Source organism: Mustela nigripes, chromosome 14 (assembly GCF_022355385.1).
Source record: "Mustela nigripes isolate SB6536 chromosome 14, MUSNIG.SB6536, whole genome shotgun sequence".
Taxonomy (NCBI): domain Eukaryota; kingdom Metazoa; phylum Chordata; class Mammalia; order Carnivora; family Mustelidae; genus Mustela; species Mustela nigripes.
This window is the reverse complement of record NC_081570.1, coordinates 86,030,877-86,044,556: the sequence shown is the minus strand read 5'-3', so window position 1 is coordinate 86,044,556 and position 13,680 is coordinate 86,030,877.

The window sequence follows — 13,680 nt, the reverse complement described above, 5'->3', positions numbered from 1 at the left end:
TTGTATTACACACGTGCTGGTTTACCTCCTCCTTTGGATCATCATCAGTTCCCTAAATGACTGGGACAATAGTTCTCATACATCCTTGTATCTATCTCTGCCTTTCTGGTGTCTAATCCATGCTTTTACACTTAGTAGATACAACAAAAGTAAAGTAATAAATACTGTAAATTAAAATTTGGGAAGGAGAATTTCAAGATGCTAGCAATCATATGTAAATACTGCATGAGAAAAAATTGAATTCTACCAGAAAATACCCGAGCTCATTGACTCATGGTGGGGGTGGTAACAAGCTATGTAACGAAGGCCACAACTAAGGTTTGGAAACTGCACCTGTCCCTGCATGGCTGGAGAGGCTTCCGGACATCCTTCTGGATACGGATGAGGATGGACTCACTAATGGACAAGGAAAGAAAAAGAAGTGAGAGAAGTGATTCCGAGTGGCTGCAGGCAAAAGTGGCTGGTAAACTAGTAACCTAGTGGTCCTTCACAAAGCAGTCATCATGGAAGGTGATCCAAACCATTTATGTTGACTGCTTAACTTTAGAAGAAATCTTGCAAGGATTAGGATTTTTAATGCATTTCTCTGAGGTACAAAAACAAGAGACAGATAGGATCTAATGGGATCCCAAAGACCAAGTTATGGCAAATAACTTCAGTTCTGAGTTTGGATATGATTGCAAGTTTTGAATATTGAAGAAATATCTGATCTATTAAATTAGTTCATAATGCTTTCAGCAAGATATTTGAAGTCCCTCATTATATCTTTGAGTTGCACACCAGCTGAGGTCCCATCTGCTTCTTCCAGATTGAATTTATTGCACTCTTTTTTTTTTTTTTTTGAGGATCTTATTTATTTATTTGACAGAGATCTTATTTATTTATTTGACAGGATCTTATTTATTTATTTGACAGAGAACACAAGCAAGGGGATATGGAGATATGGAGAGATGGAGAGATATGGAGAAGCAGGCTTCTATGTGGGGCTCAGTCCCAGGACCCTGGGATCATGACCTGAGTTGAAGGCAGATAAAGCATTAAGTTTTGTGGAGGGAATGAATGAATAGAGTTGCAAGTGTAAGTACAATGGATTGGGACTACTCTGCTTAGAAAGGGTGTTAACTGTGTTTTGTCTTTGAAATTTGTTCAGTTCAACATTTTTATCAGTAGCATAGAAGACATGATTATCTAATTTATTCATAATAAAAGACTGTTAAAGATAGTTAACCTTAGAAATGACAGAATCAAGATAAAGAAAATCTCAAAGGATGATGAAGTGAAATTTAATAGGAATGCATTAAAAATCTAGTATTTAAATGTGAAACATAAAATTCTTGAGTGCAGGGTAGTGAAGAGTTGATTGACCACGGTCCATAGGAAGACAGATTTCAGTGATCCATAAAGCGAACATGAGCCAACACTGCCATGAGAAATGAAAATAGATGCAGTAAACTCAATCTATACTCAGAGTATAGATCACCTGAGGCCATCCAGGACCATGCTGGGGAACAAAGGTGTCTGATTCAGGATGCCATTTCTTATGACTGAGACAAAAGTAGAGAGTGTTCAGAGGAAAGTGATGAGGATGGTAGAGAGCTCCAAAATCCTTGATTCGGCAGCTGTTAAAGGATGAGTATGTTTTGTTTGGATAAGAGAAAACGATAAGTTATGTAATAACCGAATGACGGACATGCAGAGGAAGGAATACGCTTGTTACTCTGTGTTATACCAAGAGCTAAAAGTAGCACACACTGGTATGTGGTTACTAGATTATTAACTGTGGGAGGGCCAGGAATATGTGTATCCTTTTACCAGGAGAGAGTAGGGGCTCAGTAAATCAATATCTAATGGATAAATAACTAAATATGAAAGAGAACTTAATTCACAGCCTGATAGTCCTGAATTCAAATGCAGATCCTCTGCTCAGGAATTGTAAATCCTTGCACAAGTGTAGCTAGCATCTCTGCACTTGTTTACACATGCTCGGATGGGGTAAGAGTCCCAGCTGAAGTGATTCACGTGATGTTTATGACTATCGAATCAAATATGTAAAATATTAAATTTCACCTCATCATCCTTTGAGATTTTCTTTATCGGATCAAGTATGTCATGCTTGGCATGGGGCTAATCCTCATGATCCTAGGATGGCTGCTCTATCTCCAAACATTACATCTGTATCTCAAGCAGGAAAATTAGAGAAAAATGTAGGACAAGAGGACAAAGCCAGTGGAGTTTATCCCCTTCTAAAAGAGCTTTCAATAAATTCCAGGGAGTGGCTTCCTCTTACAGCTCATTGAAAAGGTGGGAGACTGAATATTTTAACTGAATACATTGTTGCTCCCAAATAAATAAGGATGTTGTTTATTTTAAAAAAAAAGGGAAGAATGGATGATGGTTAGGTGACTAGCAGTATTGGTCACAATTTCCTACTTCAGTTCAAGTTACAAGTGTTTATTGAGGAACTATTGCACGGACACTGTGCCAGCCCTGGGAATATACAAATGAAGACAAGGACTCAGTTCCTGTTTTATTAGAATGAAGAACTGCATAGTATCTGCAAAGAACTTTCACATAGTTCAACTTGTGACTCAGAAGAGGAGCCATTTATTTACCTCTTGTCTGTAGTTAGGGAATAAATTGTATCTTAACAAACAAACAGAAGTTTGAAGTTTTCTGGAAAACAAGCTACTGGAAGAATCATTGGTTCAAAGCTTAATTCACCGTGGATTTATTGTGGCATTCTGGAATTGTGAGAAAAATATTACTCATGATTGGGAGTAGAAAAATGCATATTTAATACTACATATGTACCTGATATGAGTGACTTAGGAAATTTTTAATATAGCACTGAATTATTACATAAAATAATAACAGAAAAAAGATTGCTATTATAGAAATTATTTCTCCTTCCCTTTTTGTAAATTTATTTAGCAGAATTCAGAATGTTAATCCTTTATGCTTTGACTATTGCATGTTTTCAAGCATTTCATCTGGACAAAAGTGCCTTTGTGTTTTCCATTTCTCCTGTTGGGATGACCCTCCTCTATTCTCTACTAATCCCCATCTCTGGCCTTTCACACCTGGCCTTGAAATTGTTCCCGTACTTACTATTTCCAGCATGGGCTTTGCATTCCCAACAAATTTTAACACTTAGGGTGTAGAAGTCTTGCCTTTTTACGTATTACCTGGTCTGATACGTAAGTGTCTGTGATGAGAAAAGAAATAAAAAAGTGCACGCCTTCTGGGCTGCTGGGTGTTATCCTATCCAGAGATAATTAATTGCCGAGGCAATAATCAGGACAATTCATTCAGTTATTAGTAACACTTCCCATTTATGTAACTCTTTCCCTGAAGAGTTTTCCAAAGTGTTCTGAGCCTCCCAGCAACCCTAGGAGAGGAGTGATGTGACTCTTTTTGTCTTCATGGTGTTGCTCAGAAAATTGAGCCTCAGAGAAGTTTGATGGAGCAAGACTGCCCAGACAGAGGATGGGGTCTTAAGCTCGCCCCCTTCACCGTCCGTTCCCTACACTCCTACACCCAGGCGCCTCCGTCTCCGTGTTGGTTGAAAGACATACCTTCCCCTTGACGTTGTCATTTAGAGGACCCAGAAGCACCCCAGTCTAACTCCAGTTTGACACAATGAATATGACACGTGATCCAGGAGACTGTGCCCACTTCTCCTCAAGCTGATGAGTGTAAGCTTTTCAATACCGCTTTCTGGGCCATTTCTGAAGTTTAAACACACCTTCAGCGACAAGTGTACTAGAAGGAGAGGAATGAGCAGACAGTATGGGCGCACCTTGTCTGGATTCTTCCCTGGGGGCTCACGGTCTAACTCCAAAAAAGGAATTCTCTTTGTCTCTTGTTAGAGCTTAGGAAAAAAAATAAAATTTAATGGAACCCTGAGCATCAAAACACACTTTCCACCCAGGTTCTTATAGCTGTCTCCTGTTAGCCCTAAGGGAGATTTTCTTGGCAGCCAGCCTGTGAGACCAGCCCACCATACCTTCTGGCCCCAAAAGAATCCAACTCCATTCTTCACTAGCAACATGGGCCACACTAAGAAAAGAGGAGATGAAAATATTCAGGGTTCCTCTCATTCCAGAATGATTGCGAAACATCTATTTACACTGTGAGAGGAGACTTGGAGAGGACATTTTATGAGACTGGGGTAAATAGAGACAAACAAATGCATGGAAAAGATAAAAGAGACAGATACCATAAGAGAAAATCACTTTAAACCAAAATGTGTTTGGTCTATTAATTAAACATTTAATTTGGGAATGATCTCACCATTTACAATGATCAGAGTTTTGTATGGAAAAGAAGTGAAGACTTTTCTTCCATTTAACTAAAGCTCAGAAAACTTTCTCCCAAAGCATAACACTTTGGAAATCTCCCTTTAAAATATTTTAAATTTCTGTGCTAAATTAAAGTCTCAGTCTTCATAAACAATGCATAAGATTTTCTTTTGGAACCCAGTGCCATTTCAAGAACTGTAACGCAGCCCTGCACTGTTAAACTGCTTAGACACATCTTGACATTTACAGGGTACCATGAAGAGAAAAGTAGCCAGGAGCAGAGACACCTGGATTCTTGCTTCTCTTCTATAAATAAAAGGGTAATCTAAGATAAGAGTCTTAACTTTTAAGGTCCAAGTTTTTTCACCTGCGAAGTTCTTCCCTTTCATCAGTATGATTTCTGGGCTAATAATAATTACTAAAGAACTGTAGACAAATTGGCCAAATATCACCTGGTCAGTTACTACGACTCTAAGCAGAACCAACACTGACCCTCTTGCAAGGCACGTTCTCTTTGCAGAAACTTCATGGAAACCCTACTTGATGGCTTTAGATCATTGCTATTGCTTTTTATGCTTTGGGTAGACCTTCTGCTGTTGGCTGAGGCTCTGGGCTCCAGGATTTACTCATTCCCCAATGTTTGTGTTTGCACCCTAGACATGGACATGTCTATTTCCCCTCCACAGCCAAGGTTGGTGACAAAATGAGTATTTTTTGGCTGTTCTATGTGCCAAGCGCCGTTCCAGGTACTCAGGAATACAACGGTGACAAAGCAAACAATATCCCTACTCTCACGGAGTTTCTATTATAGAGTAATGAGACAAAGAAATTATCAGCAGGGAAGCAAAGTAAACACCAGGTAGAAGCACAAAGTGTTTGAACAAGAGGATAATGAATTTCTTTCAGAAGCTTCTCTTCTCCATTCCCCTTTCTTCAGTATGAGTGTGTGTGTGTGTGTGTGTGAATGTGTGTACTTGTATGTGTGTGTGTATAGACATTTAAAGTGTTGTTAGTGGCCTGAGATATGGAAAGTGGCATGAAATAAATATCTTAAGAAGACACACCTAAATAAATATCTTAAGAAGTCACTGGTTTTGCCCCAGTCAGTTTTAGCTAGAGCAGTGCAGGTTCTACATGGTATAATGCTGGATACCAAGTTGGGATTTTCCCAACCAAGGACAATGGCACAAAAGAGGGGCACAGGAGGTGAGGGTGAGTCTGGAACATCCTATCTAGGAACAATAAGACAGAGACGAAGAACTGCTAACTTGGGATTGTAGTAATAAATTAGAAAAAAATAAGGAGGTAGTGAGTGACCAGAAAATGGACCTAGTTTCTGAATTCCTTCATTTTCTGAGTGAAAATCTTGATACTAGGATTTCAATTAAATCTTGATATTAGGATTTCAATTAGCAATATTAGGAGTTTGAACACTACATCAAAAACTAATGTTGTACTATATGTTGGCTAACTGAACATAATAAGAAGAATAAATATCAGGAGTGATGACAAGTTCTAGAAAATGACTACACGAGGGAATAGTGAAGGTTGGGTAGAGGCAGTGATTATTACAAACCAGAAAATCAAGGAATTCAGAGACCAGGTCCATGAAGATATTCAAATTCTTAAGAATAAAGATAAGAGTGGAGAAGAAGTGATGGAAGCAACCATCAAAATCACTAATGAATGAAGCAGGATCGGGTATATCAGGAGGATAAAGAAGACAGGTTTTGGACAGTAGCAGAGCGGAGCTATGTTTTGGAATTGGCAATGAGAAGAAGGAGGACCCCTAAACTAACTTGCAGGCTCAGTGGCATGTGGGGTCACTATCCATTGGAAATGGATACTAGGAAATCAGTAGGTTTCTCCGAAGTCCTGTAAAAGAATCATTAATATTTGCTGACTCTGCTCCAAAGAGAGATGTCTGTAAAAACTTCTGAGGGTATGTATAAGTACTGATGATAATACAGCATGTCCTGGCCTGCTAAAATGCCCCATTAATCTCATCATCTCTTCCAATTCAAATATCACATGTTCAAAAGAGTAACTGAATTGTTGAAAGATGTTATAAAGACATGTCACATTTGTAAAGTACTTTATAATTTCTAAAATTCTTTTTTAAAAATATTTTATTTATTTGAATGAGAAAAAGAACACAAGGAGGGGAGAGGAGCAGAGGGAGAAGCAGATTCCCCGCTGAGCAGGGAGCCCAATGCCAGGTTCAATCCCAGGACCCTGGGATCATGACCTGAGCTGACATCAGCCACTCAACCAAGCCATCCAAGTGCTCCTATAATTTCTGAAATTCTTTAATATGCTATATCTCACATGAGCTTCCTAACAATTCTAAGTACACAGGGCGAGTTTATTTATTTATTTTTTCCCCCATTAGATCTAGAAGGAAACTGAGGGTCAGAGAGATTAGCTGATCTGCTTGAAATCACACAGCTAGGTAATAGGAAAGTCAGGGCTCGAAGTTAAGTTTCCTTATTCTATGGTGTTCTTTTTGCTCTAACACATTGCCTAGTTTCAAAACAGTCTCAATTCAGCTCAACCCCAGCCCTTTTTTGGTCTTCCTATCTAGTAGTTGTCCAGGGAATCTTGTAAATAACTTGGGCATCACCTTTTCCTGGGATTGATATTGTCAGATGCAAACTATTTTTTACCATTTTTTCTTTTGATTTCACAAAACTTTCCATTCCCTAATCACACTTACAATTCACAGCCCTGTTAACTAAATGTATCTGCAAAAAGTAATTTGAAGTAAATCAGCTGAATTCAAAAATTCCCTGCTTTCGATCTCTCTCTATTATTTTTGGCTCAGAGCACAAGCTGTGGAAATTCCAAGACTTCCATATAAAAAAATTAGAAAAGCTTGCTTGTGATTTGCCACAATATAACTAAAATGGGACTTGAGGAGAATATCCTGTTTTTGAAGACTTTGTGCCAGGATAAATAGGGTAAATACGAAGTGATTAGAATGTTTAAAAGGGAAATTATAACACAAATATTGCATTGTCCTTATGGAGATTAAAACACTTTCTAAAAATTCCCAAGGCAGTCTTTCAGGAATTCCCAAAGGGAAAATTAATGAATCCCAAAGGGAATAAATACATAATTGAGGAGAAACGCTGAATGTAAAAATAAAAGTAGACAGCATGGACCTAAAAGATTTCCCATCAGGAGGATTTGGGCACCTAAGGTCAGTGGACTCCAATATTTCCTCCATTCCAAGGCTGAGGCCCTGTTTGTGTCAGACGACAGGAATCTTCGGAAGCCAACAGGCACTGGGCAGCCTGACATTTTCCATGACTTTCAGGATTCTGCAGGAGAAATGATTCAGGTAGAAATTTTATTTTCCTCTCAGGGCTTTTCTTATTTTTTTTTTTTTTTTTTCAAGGAACTGCTACAACACCCCCCTCCTTTTTTTTTTTTTTTTTTTTTGAATTAGCAAACTGGACAGAATTCAGAAGTAATTGTGCCGTGTAACTCATCGTCAAGGCAATGAATCCAGAAAGACCACTGTGACGGTCTATTATTGGATGAAAGTTCCAAGACTATAAATGACATGTATATGCTGGAAGAGATCTGCAAATGATCTAAACCTGTGGTTCTCAACTGAAGAGTGGTGAGCAGGTGCGAGTGCTAACACCAGTAATTAATCATTCATAATAATGTGTTGCCATTTGGAAATGATTTATTCTTAAAAAATAGATTAGATTGCAGGTGATTCCCATGACAAACACATCCTGCTTCCCCATTTACATTCTGAAGTGCTTTCCTGATTAGGAGTAAAGAGGTGGGATCACAGCCAGCTTGCCTTGGATTGCTCCTAACTCTTGGTCTATCTCAGCTAGGACAGGGTGAGTAAAATAACCAACATGGTGCTAATTATTCTAGTTGTTGCAATTAGGGGGGAAAAAGTGTTTGCAATCATTTTTGTTTTGCATCCCTGTGAAGTATTAATGGGTTTCACCCTTACCTGGGTCTGTAAATGTGAACATCATCCATCCTAAACTATGGTGAGAAAAATTCAAGTTCTTTTGATCAAACCCAACACCATCAGATGTAATGCAGGATTCAGGGACTGCCAGAATCATGGTGAGTAGCTGCAGAGCTGGGGCTGGAACTCAAATCCTGAGAGACCTCTCTTTCCACCAACTGCTGATGACATCAGAACATCTGCCTTTAGTGTCACATATGGAAAATAAAATAATTTTTAGTTGTTCCATTAAATGTCAACAGGAAAAAGGAATGCATGACCATTTAAAAAAAAGATTTAATTAATTAATTAATTTAGTTAGTTAGTTAGTTGAGGGAGAGAAAGGGAAAGCACCTGAGCAATTCGGGGGAGGGGCAGAGGGTGAGAATCCCCAAGCAGACTCTCGTTGAAGCACAGAACTCCAAGCCGGTTTGATCCCACAATCCAAGAGATCATAACCCGAGCAGAAACCAAGAGTCCGATACCTAACCCACCAAGCCACCGAAGTGCAACAAAATGCATGACCATTTTGAGAGAAAGGGCGTAAAAATAATCTTTAAGGATCAGACATGCAAAAGAATAAAACAGGTGTTAATAAACTTACATAATGTAACTTGATTTCTTGGGGAAAAGAAAGTAACATCTAAAATATTCCAAAAATTAGTATCTAGCAGCCACAAGACATCCTTTCTCTGTTGCACTTAATACATTTATTATCCTATTTATTTCCACATTATCTCTGGGAGATAGGCCCATTTTACAAACTGTGTAAACAGCAAAGAAAGTGTGTCATGGTTTTCCAGTATTATACAGTTGGAGGCAGTATAGAACAGAAAACTAATTCCACCATGTCTTTTTTGAGCAACCTCAGGTGAGTTACTTTGCCTCTCTAGGTCTTGGTTTCCCCATCTATAAAATGGGGATAAAAAGTATTACCTACCCAACGGGATTATCTCAAGGGTTGCATGAGCGATCACAGGTAGAATGAATAACACATTTCATGGTAAACAATACAAATACCGGATTTCCAGAAAGAAAAGGAGATCATATCTGAACTCTGATTATATTTCTCTATTGGATTCTGCTGAAAACTGATGATGCACCATTCAAAAAACATCAGATCTTTTTATTATCTTAGACCAATTATGTGAACCAGACTGTCTACAGTTTGGGTCATGAAGAGAGGAAGAATAGAGAAATTGAGTGGCTATATGTGTTTGTCCCACTCTCCATTTTCTGTGTTGCTGGGATGTGTATGTGTGTGTGTGGTGATTATTTTTGGAAAACAGAATTTTCTGGAATCCAGAACAAAAGGTTGAGGCATCATCTCAAAGCTACCCATCACATACTACAACCTGGGTATGAGGTTGACATGGAGAGAGATTCAGATCAATGCCTCAATGCTGGGCAAATGGTGTTCTAGAACAATGGTTCTTCAAGTATGGTCCCTGACCAGCAACATCAACTTCACCTGGGTGGACACTTGTTAGAAATACAAATTTTCAGACCCCACCCCATATCCACTGAATTAGTGACAATGCAGGGCAGAGGGGAAAGGCAATCTGTGTGATTCTGATGCTCTAAAGTATAAAAACCACTACTCTCCAAAGAGACTATCCCAAGGAGATCTCTTTTTCTGCTTAGGCTATCCAATAAAGGGGACCAGAAACACATAGCTGTGCCAACTGCTTGTTAGCATAGAGCTAATAGTTAATAGTTAATAGTTTTGGAGAAGATTAACCACAGAAAAATGTGTTAAGATGAAAGGAAAGAGTACTTTGTGTTCTTGATCCAAAAAATTCAAAAATGAAGGAAAAAAGAGTCATAATATTCTAAGTTCCTGTTGTAGTTTACTTTTCCTATAGGTTTAATAGTTGAATAACTTATGAACTGGACAAGATCTTGGCATTTCTCTAATCCAACTAAAGCCTCAAAGAGCCATCATGTTACCAAATAAGGCTGTTTGCACCAGAGAGCACAATTAATACCCAGGCCTCTGGCCTAAAATTAGCGGGTTTCCCAATGGATTAATATACTGTGCTACTTTTTGAAAAACAAAAATGTCACGGCAACTGAAGGAACATAAAAGAATTTTTCTTCAAAAATTATCATCTGGGCAATCAGTTAACCGAATTTCCTAATGCCTGTCTTACAGACAAAAGACATTTGCTCAAGTGATCGATGGCACCATTATGTCTATAAGGGGGTGATTGTCCAAGTAGTCATGGAAAAAGTTGTCCTGAATGTTATGAGGTTAGGTGGTGAGTAGATGGGTCAAAAATGGTGGGGGAGGGGGATGAGAATCTCCTAGGTAAAGGCTTACAGTGTTTAAAACTTCCCACTCCCCAAACATGTACCTGTATCCCAGGAGACTCTAAGAGGAGTCTCATTCTCCCTTCCCCCAAGTTGAGCCTTGGTCATTGCTCTTGGTGGAGTAAGTTTCCACTGTGAATTATAGAATGCATTCTCCCTTGTAAGAGGCCACTGATTTAGCATCAAAGTTCAAAGCCCCTGTAAAAGATAGAAATGTCTGTGTAAGAATGTCTGGAATGACTGTATCAGGCTTTCTTGACTGAGAACTTCACATTGATAAGAGAGGTACTGCAGTGTGGTCATTGGAGCTGCCATGGGACAGTAACAGAAGAATGTGGGGGCATTGGGTGAAACAACATTAAAAACAAACAAAATGAGGTGCCTCGTTAGCGCAGTAGGTAGTGAGTCAGTCTCATAAAAACAAACAAAACGATATATACATAATTGAGTGAATTACAAAATACAGTTGCCCTAACACTCTGATTGTTTATCATTAAGTATTTATGAATTAATCTTGAGGAATCAATTGTAAGTTGGCTTTGCCCTATTTCTTTTCCCAGCAGATTTAAAACCAGTCTCTCTTTCACCAAGCCCATGATGTCAAGCTTTCCATGTGTTTCACATACAAAGGATACTAACTCAATGCTTCACTGTTCTTTTTATCCTTAGCAGATCTTGAAAAGTCAGCCATCTTATTAGAAATTCACCTCTAAGACCTGTGCCAGCAAGTTGTATGCATTTGATCGTCCCTGATTTTAATACTATTTCCAGTACACCAGAAAACAATTAAATGAGATCACTAAGCATTGCTGTTGGCCAACAGGAAATTTGTATATCCCACATCACTAACATAGCTCTGTGAGCTGCTAGTTACATTATAGTCACAAAGGAGAGAGTGGTTAGGCAGCTCACAGAAAATATAACACAATGATTCTAACCCACTGTCTAGTGTGAGGACGGGAGAAGTTTGTGGACGGAATGTGATGTGGTGCAAAGAACAGAGAAAATCCCTATAGTCAGAAGAGTAAGTTCTGCTCTTACTAGTGACTTTGGCATCTCTCTTAATGTCTGCTCACCCCATTTACTTACCAACCTCATTTGCAAGAAAAAGTGGCACCTCCTCAAAAAAACCAGGAGTGTTTCAAATATACTCTAACCTTAACATAAACAATTCTACTGCTGGAAGAGAATTATAAAGTCCAAAGAGATTCTCACACAGGTCCTTAAGGGTCATTTACATGGATATGGACTTCAGCAACCCCTGGGGTGACCTAACCAGAGGAAATCCGGATGCACATACCTGGGAGAGTCCATAGGGAAAATTATTTATTGTTAAGTAAATTTATCATAGAGAAAATGTACACATTGTGTGGTGGTTAGAATCAAAGCACTACATGTATACGAAGTGACATGGGTAAATCTAAAGTATATGATCCTGAGTATAAGAAAAATTTTAAATAGAAATATAAAACATGATGTTATTTTTTGTAAATTAAATATACAAAAAAATACCCATTCTGCAAGAACATGTGGGGAAAACATAGACACATCTAATATATCAGAATGGCTACCTGTGGGAAGGTGGAATAGGAATGAGGCATAGAAATAAAATGGAGCAAGTTTTTAAACAAAAGAGGAATCTTACTTAGCCCAGTGATGATCATATGCCATAAATGGAGGAAATCATTAATTCAATCTTTTGCATCTGCTATCCAGGAAAAGAAAAACAATTATTACACAAAGGATGTTTGTTGAGGTAAGTGCTACCCTCTTGCTCCAAACTCTTTTTTTTTTTTTTTAGTTAACAGATAATGTATAATTTGTTTCAGGTCTGCTTCAAACTCTTTATCTCTTTCTTTCAACTCCTCCTTGAGGAATCTCCTTTCCCCTGATCCTCATTCATCAACAAGAGCAATTCTGCCATTAGAGAACTAATATGAATAACTCTTTCATATTGTTTTTTGTATCCCATTGTCTTATTCACCTGAATACAATTATACTCCTAGATAGAAAGAAATGCTTGAATAAAAGGCCCGTCACTTTACAGTGGATTTAAGGCCAAGATGAATGAGTGAACTCTTCGGGACCATAGAGAGTACTTCATGGAAGGCAGGTCACAGACATCAAAGGTCTTCAGAGATCTGTGTGTGTAGACTGAAAATTTGAATCACATCTCATATGATTAAAAAAAGAATCTCATAAGTGACAGATTATTTTTTTTCTCTCTTTGCAAGTTGGGTCAGAGTCGACGTTTTCACGTCAAGGTGGTCCCCCAGCATTCCTCCCCAGCACACACATGGGTCATTCAGTGAATATGTCTACTTTAATCTACTAATTGCCTTTGAGACTTTTGAAGTAGAGCAATAAAGTTATCCCCAGGATTTGGGGATAACAAATAAAAGACTGATTAAGATCCAACACAGCTTGCTGGATGCATTGTCCAGATCGCTGTCCTGTGAGATCTTCTCCCCACAGTATGTCACACTGCCTAGGTGTCTGGATTCCCCCTACCAAGGACGTGAAGGGGTTACAGCAAGAGGCTCTCTTTTATGTATTAACAAAAGGGCAGGTGTTTGTAGGTGTACTGCGGAGGAGGCTTCTGACGTTTCTTATTCTGTGGATTATGTTTAACTTGTCATCTTTCTTTTGTGTTTCTTATATTCCCCCTTTAACATTTTCACCGTGTTTTCCTGACTCCTCTGTTCCACAAGATGTTGAGGGTCATCAAGCTTTCATAACCATTGTCAAGACCCTGTCATGTTGTCAGGAAGATCAGTCACTGCCTTTGTCCCCTCTACCTGATAACTTCTCGGTGAAGTTTAAGGTATTAGGACGCTCTTCTTGTCCTTTGCTCCATCTTGATGATTCAGTCTTCCAGGTGTGTTAAGGCAACGAAGGAGCATAGTATCCAGCCTGCCCTCAATAGGTTTATCTTCCAAAAATAGATTATAATAAGAGGATTTACAAGTAAGAGTATTGACATCTCTTCTCCCTCCCTCTCACTCTTTCTCTCCCTCTCTTTTTAATCGATTCAGGGGCATTTCTGTAATAATTATTTGCCCCACATGCTCTGTGATTTCTGAG